The sequence below is a fragment of the Hippocampus comes genome, unplaced genomic scaffold, assembly GCF_001891065.2.
Source record: "Hippocampus comes isolate QL1 unplaced genomic scaffold, H_comes_QL1_v1.1 scaffold7, whole genome shotgun sequence".
In the NCBI taxonomy this organism is placed as follows: Eukaryota; Metazoa; Chordata; class Actinopteri; order Syngnathiformes; family Syngnathidae; genus Hippocampus; species Hippocampus comes.
The window spans coordinates 58,101-65,293 of NW_017842060.1; positions in this window are offsets into that span (position 1 = coordinate 58,101).

The following is a 7,193-nucleotide window of genomic DNA, read 5'->3' on the forward strand; positions in this document are numbered from 1 at the left end:
GCCGCCGCCGCCGCCGCCGCGACCGAGCGGGACCACGTGACCGCGCCGGTCGGCAGTACCACCTCGGCGGTGACCGTTACCCGCCCGCTGAGTTTGGCCCAAGCCGAGGGACTCGGCCAGAGGGTCTCCCGCGCTCGCGGCGTCTCGGACTGTTGCCGAACCAGCCCGAGCGCGGGCGAACACAACACCGCTCTTTTCCCTTGCCGGTGGCGCGCGTCGGACCCCGCGCCGGGCCCCTTTCGGCTTGACTTACTCCCCTCACGGAGACACTCGGCCCACGACAGCTTTGGGCCTTTACCCCCGTGGCTGGAGTGTGGAATCGACACGCTCCCCGCGGGACGGCCCGCTTTGTGTTCCGAGAGGACTTAGCTGCAGCGCTCGAGCGGTCGCTAAACGATATCCCTCACCGATAATGCTGTGTTGACTCTGCCACAGAAGTCGACGGTCGCGCAAGGCTCTCGAGCCTCCCAAGGACTCGTTCTCATCGCGCCGCTCGAGAACCCCTGAAGACGGGGCGAAGGAAACTGGCGTGTGAAACACGGTTGCGTTGGTCATTGGTCGGTTCATTAGCTTCAAGATAGCAATCCGAGAGAGACGCTCTCCCCCGCCGTGAGGCACTCAGGCGTCACCGCGAGTGATTGTCATAAGACGCGTCATTTGAGTGCGGACGATGCTCGGGCGGCCCAAACGCTCCCGCAATCGAACTGGCGCACGACCGTTGTTTCGCACGGATGTTTTCCGCGAAGCCCCGAAAAGGAAACCGGCGATCATCCGGAAGAGTCTTTGCGGAACGGGCCGCAGCTCCAGCGTCCCGTGGACGCGGACGATGTCACTGATGGTTTTGGGTCTAATGTCAAGTTTTGATGTGTGTCGAATCTGCGATGACTCCTGAATTGTTCCTGGCAGTTTGGTGGAGGAGAAAAAAAAAGGGGTCCAACTCGCAGTCATTCCCTTTTTGACTTGAAGATTGGCTTATTTGTCACCCAATTTTGTTTTGTTTTGTTTGAGAGGAGCATCCAAAATCGCCCTTGAAAAACAGCTTTTGCGCACACTTATTTTTCTGTCGCTCACTGACAACCGCGTTGGTCAGCATAAACACAAACATAACGACCTCTTGTTTGTCTGCTTTTTTTTTTGTCCCTCTGTTTTATGGGTGTGTGTTGTTGGTGCTTCACGACGTACTTTGGATTTCAAGTATGCTTTTGAACAAAATAAACAAAAACAAAATAAAAACAAAACGCTCTCACGTAGAAAAAAATATCATTGGAACTACAGTCGAACCTCACACACAGTTCAGCACCTGCAAATGTTTGTGTGTGCAGTGATCATTTCCCGGTGTGAGTCCTGCGAGTCCCAGAAAAGTCTGAGTCCCATGATGCATTTTGAGAGTCCCAAATTTCGAATTCTGAAATGGTCTACTTCTTCAATCGCATAGGATAAGAACACAAACAACAACAATATACATTGATGATAGGTTTATTTCTTATCAACAAATGCTGCAAAAATGTCAATAATTCAGGCATACAAGATTATTCTCGCAAAAAAACTAGCTTTAACTTTAGCTGCTTCCTCCGTGATATCTCTGCAATAAACTTTGGCAACACTCGTTTTAACGTGACACGACTTGGCAATCGTCTGCTTTCCGCGCGGCGAAGGCCGATCTCGCGAGACGAGAACGGAAATCTCGTCACGCGAGATCAAAACAACAATGGCGGCCATTTTCAAACTGCGATCGTTGCTGGAAAAAAAGATTTATTGTCTTTTTTTTTGCAATTTTTTTGACTGAGAAATTTCCTTGCGTGCCAACAAAACGCGCATTATTCGGAACTGTGCGTGCAACGGGAAAATTATGCGTCGAGGATCCGGGACGCAGAGGTAACGAGATGGCTGGTGTGTGTGTATTTGTTGAAGACTGATCGCTGTCAGTGACATCAGCAGAGGTAGGCCAGGCGAGGCCACGTGAGGAGAAGAGCCGAACCAGACGGCATCCCGGCGTGTGCGCTATGACCGCCCCCTCGTCAGAACTGGCTTGACGTCTTCAAACCCGAGACCCATCCCCGAATGCACATCGTCACAACCGGATAGCCCGCCGATAGACCACGCGAACGCCGCCACCCAAGCGGAGGCGTGAGAGCGAATGTTCCGTATTGACTAGCTGGAAGGCATTGGGCGCCGCCGTCGCACAAAGAGGATCCGAGAAGCTCCCCCGAGCAGACTTCAGCAACTTGGCTGTGGACTTTGTGACGGACAGAAGTCAAATCGGTCAGCGCCGAGTCCTGCACATCAAGCACAAGAATGATCAGCACTGGCCCGGGCTTAGTCTTGCGTGCACGAGAAGGAGCCCCGCTCGTTAGTGCTAAAAATAATGTTGCCGCCGCCGCGGTCACAGGACTCATCACCCGATGAGTCTGCGTCTCCGCCTCCCGGGCAGAGGTGGCTGTCCTCTCATCCCAAACCTTCGGCAACTTCTGCAGGGGTACAGTGAAGCTCGTCATCAGCCCTTCGATCGCGGGCAAATTGCAGCGCACGGGACGGGAAAGGAAGGCTCTGCAGAATGTGAGCAAGATTGCGCAGCGTGCCGCTGCCGCCGGGGCGTCCGCCCCCCTCCCCGCCGGGAAGTTGGCACCAGCGGGGTCATGGGGAGGGCCCGCCACATCAACAAGGATAACGCGCACACCAATCGCTTCCCTCGAGGGATGCCGTTCAGGAGCGTGAACTCAAGGACCGCTTGACTTGACGCGAGCCATTCGCCTGCCGAATCCTCGTCGTCGTCATCTGACGTGAAGACAACAATTTAATGCTCTCAAGTGGGAAGACGCTTTCTGAAAACACTCGCTAAGATGAAGGATGATGCAATGCTCATTTGGGAAAGTCTAGCATTAAAAGGATTTTTTTTGAGGGGGGGGAGTTGGAAGGTTGGGGTGGCACCTCTTTCAGGCTCTGAGAGATTCATAGACATCAACGGTTATCCAGCGTTGTCGCAACAACCAGTTTGCTAGCGACATGTAGCTAACCTCGACCTCGGGAGGATCCAATGGCGCGGCGCTAGCGTGCGGCGGATACAGGCTTCTGACTCGCCACTTTCGAGTGCCTTGTTGTTGCGACTCATCACCCGATGAGTCTGCGTCTCCGCCTCCGGGGCAGAGGTGGCCCCGGAGTCAAGTCGAAAGCTTCACGTGCAATTAGCGATTAGCGTGGCCCCAAGGAAGAGAAGTTCCACCACAGTGGAAAGGGTGAAAACCTTTCCAGCGCATTCCTGGCGGACCCACATCGCTGACGAGCGCCCCCTGCACTTGCACGACAAGGTCTCGAGCGAAAAGGCCGCACTTTCTCGGGAAAGCCGGAAGGTTTGTCCTCTCATCCCAAACCTTCGGCAACTTCTGCAGGGGTACAGTGAAGCTCGTCATCAGCCCTTCGATCGCGGGCAAATTGCAGCGCACGGGACGGGAAAGGAAGGCTCTGCAGAATGTGAGCAAGATCCGCCCCCCTCGCCCCCAGGAAGTTGGCACCAGCGGGGTCATGGGGAGGGCCCGCCACATCAACAAGGATAACGCGCACACCAATCGCTTCCCTCGAGGGATGCCGTTCAGGAGCGTGAACTCAAGGACCGCTTGACTTGACGCGAGCCATTCGCCTGCCGAATCCTCGTCGTCGTCATCTGACGTGAAGACAACAATTTAATGCTCTCAAGTGGGAAGACGCTTTCTGAAAACACTAAGATGAAGGATGATGCAATGCTCATTTGGGAAAGTCTAGCATTAAAAGGATTTTTTTTGAGGGGGGGGAGTTGGAAGGTTGGGGTGGCACCTCTTTCAGGCTCTGAGAGATTCATAGACATCAACGGTTATCCAGCGTTGTCGCAACAACCAGTTTGCTAGCGACATGTAGCTAACCTCGACCTCGGGAGGATCCAATGGCGCGGCGCTAGCGTGAGCGTGCGGCGGATCCAGGCTTCTGACTCGCCACTTTCGAGTGCCTTGTTGTTGCTGTGTGAAAAAAAAAAAATAAATCCCACGATAACCCGCTGGCTTATCCTCTTTAGGGCGAAATGATTTGGATTTGTTGTTCGGTGTAGACATTAGAAAGATAGTGGATGACAATGTCTCAATTTTTCCAGGTTGGAGTACTTGAATGTATTTTGAGTGGACACGCCCAAAGCATTTGAGAGCAAAGAAACGAGCTCAATTCTTCTCGCCTCATTTTTTGTCTTTTTTTTTTTTTTTTTTTAAATAAATGAAATTCGCACACACGACACCAAAATGCATTGGAGCCTTTAGTCGTGAAAGCTGCCCACACGCGTTTCTGTTTTTTCACCCCAGCGCTCATTTGAAATAGTGAAAAGTTGCCGTCAAGCGTGTTCCTTGCTGCTGGGTGATTGTTGTCATCGTGTCGTCCTTACAGATTTCCAATATCCGATACCCCCATCAAGTCAAGCAGAAAAAGACATTTTTTTTTTCTCTTCCTCTCTCTCTGTGACCTGCCTGGCGCCAACGCGACGAGCTCTGCGTCTCTCTCATAAAAGTCTCATGAAGACTAATGAGGCTCGGAAATGGGCCGCTTCCTGTTTTCCATCCAAAAAAAAAAAAAAAAAGCCAACGGAGTCACGTCTGGTTGCAGGTGAGCTGAGTGAGGGCGCCGCATTCCTTCCAAATGGCTTCTGGGAGTCATTTGTTTGACCCAAATGCACCTGCGGCGAAAACGGGAGAGTGTTTGTCGCATGCGGGGAAACTCGCCGGTCATTTGTGCAGCTCAAGTGCGGCACTTTTGTCCAACGACTTTCACGGTCGTTGAGAAAAGGTTCAAATAAATTCTGCTGCTCTCGGTAGCCCGCCAGACCGTTTTTTGAGGGGGGTCGCGGGGGCCGTAGCCCCAATATATGGAGAGCAGAGCAATTTGTTGTCGGCTTCGCGAATGGCCAGTAAATGCCTTTCAGGTATCTTCGTCCACTGTTAGCGAGTGTTTCTGTGTCCCGCTGGCATGCAAAGTGCAAGTCGGACACGAGCCGGACACGAGCCGGACATTCCTGACGTTTCTTTGAAAAGTGCTTCTGTCCAACAGCTTTCGTGGTCGTTGAGATGAAAAACTCCTCCTTGTCCTGCGAGAGATCGCTGTCGCGTGGAGGACAATGACAACGCAAATTCCAGCAGCTCCTTGGCTGTTGCTGCAGAAAATAGACGGTTCGAAAAGCGTGTTCCCGGCCAGTCTCTCGTGAGGAACATCGAGGACGAGGGAAAAGTAGCACGAGGGGTTTGCTCGCGTCTCTGGCCCGAGGGCAGGTCCGTGTCCGTATGCCACCCCCTCGACTTTTGTGACCGCCTCCTTCAAGGTCACGGCTCGCACGGCGGCGATGACGAAATGATAAGCGGCTCTTACAATCAGGCGGAGTGCTTGGCAGCGACCCGCCGGCAGTTTCGGTTCTTGAGCGCGCGCTGCCGTCGCCTTCATGAAATGCCATTTCTCAAAAACGCCGACTTTTCCTGTTGACTTTTTGTCTGTTTTAATTCAAGCGGCCATAGCCGCGACGGCTCCGATGCGGCATCATAATTGTTGCGCAAACGGGCCTCGCGGTCGCGGTGCTGGGAGGGCGATGAGAAGGTAACCAAACGGCGGGCGGGCATTTGCTCCTCCTTCTGAAGACATTTGGCGCTTGAGTACACATTACGCGACTTGTTCAGGCGTCAAATCGGGATGATGGATGACGGCGTCCCTCTCCACAGTGTGACATTACGGCCAGGGAAGAGATGACAATGGCTGGCCGTCAATGAGTTTGTTCACGCTTGAGCTGGGAACCAAATGTCCCGCCGTGGTGTCGCGATAAGGTCACCGGACGCATGACCGTACCAAAGCGTGTGCTTTGCGAGCTGAAACCACACGACCCGACAGGACAGGCCTACGATTCAATGTGCTCAACACTGAGGACTGTACTCTTGTTTTTTTTACTAGCGTACATTGCGCCGTATCGTAGCACGCTAGCCCCAATTCGGTCAGCGGCAAACCTGCAACACACTGTACGCCACAGACAGGGGACCGTAACGCGACTCCAAACTACATTGTACGACACCGCACGTGACTACGATATCGTAGACTTTGCTAAACTGAGCGGCGCACAGCACCATACCGCACCGTACAACATACTCTGCAGCCCAACAATACTATTCAACCCCCACTACGGAAAGCTACGCTATACGCTAACATAGTAAACTCCTGTTCAGTGATCCCTCGCTATTTCGCGGTTCGTTTATCGCGGCTTTGGCGCATCGCAGGTTTTTTCAAACATATTCGTAAATCAATAAATAAATACATTAAGTCCGCAAACAGTCCACAAACAGTCCGCGAGAAGCAGCGAAAGTCAGCAAAACTACAGCGAGTCACATCGAGCAACATATACAGTCCTACATGTATATGTTTGCTGTATTTTGTTATTCATACACTAACCTAACTTATACACGTTTCAATCTATTAGGATACAGCATTAAGTCATGTTAATTACGACTAAATTTACTTCTACATGCATGGATACCATTAAATTTGGCCTCATAAATATTTTGTATACTCATACACATGTTCATGTGCCAACATGGGGGAGGGGTCGTTACTTCGTGGATTTTCATTTATCGCGGGTGGGTTCGGTCCCCATTAACCGCGATAAACGAGGGATTACTGTCCACATAACTGAACGATACATCACTATACCCTGCAAATCATACCAGAATACATGATACAAGTCAAACCATATTGCACTGCCATGTGCTACGGTATAATCAATGTTTTGTTTTTTTTTTTAAAAAAGGGCACAGGAGCTCGAGCACTGCCGACGTCTGCGCCGGTCCACGGCGAGTCAACGTCTGATCCGATAATCCGGTCAATTGACACAGATATTTCTTCTTCCCTTTTCTTTTCATCTCACTTTAATGAAAGAACACTCTGTAAAGTCGAGCATCCCCGGGCACGGATGGAAAGTGATAAGGGACGAGTTTGATCAGCACGGGATGGATCACGGTGCTCTTTCTTTTGGATGAAAAATGGCTCCAGGCTGATAATGAATCGTTTTTCATTGCCAAAGTACACATGCATTATTACTTCTGCAAAGGATTGGTTTCGTACGCACCCTGATATATCTTGAAGTCTCCTCTCTTCTAGCACTCATTTGACCCTTGCTCAAGAGTGCCAGCCTTGACCCTGACATATATATA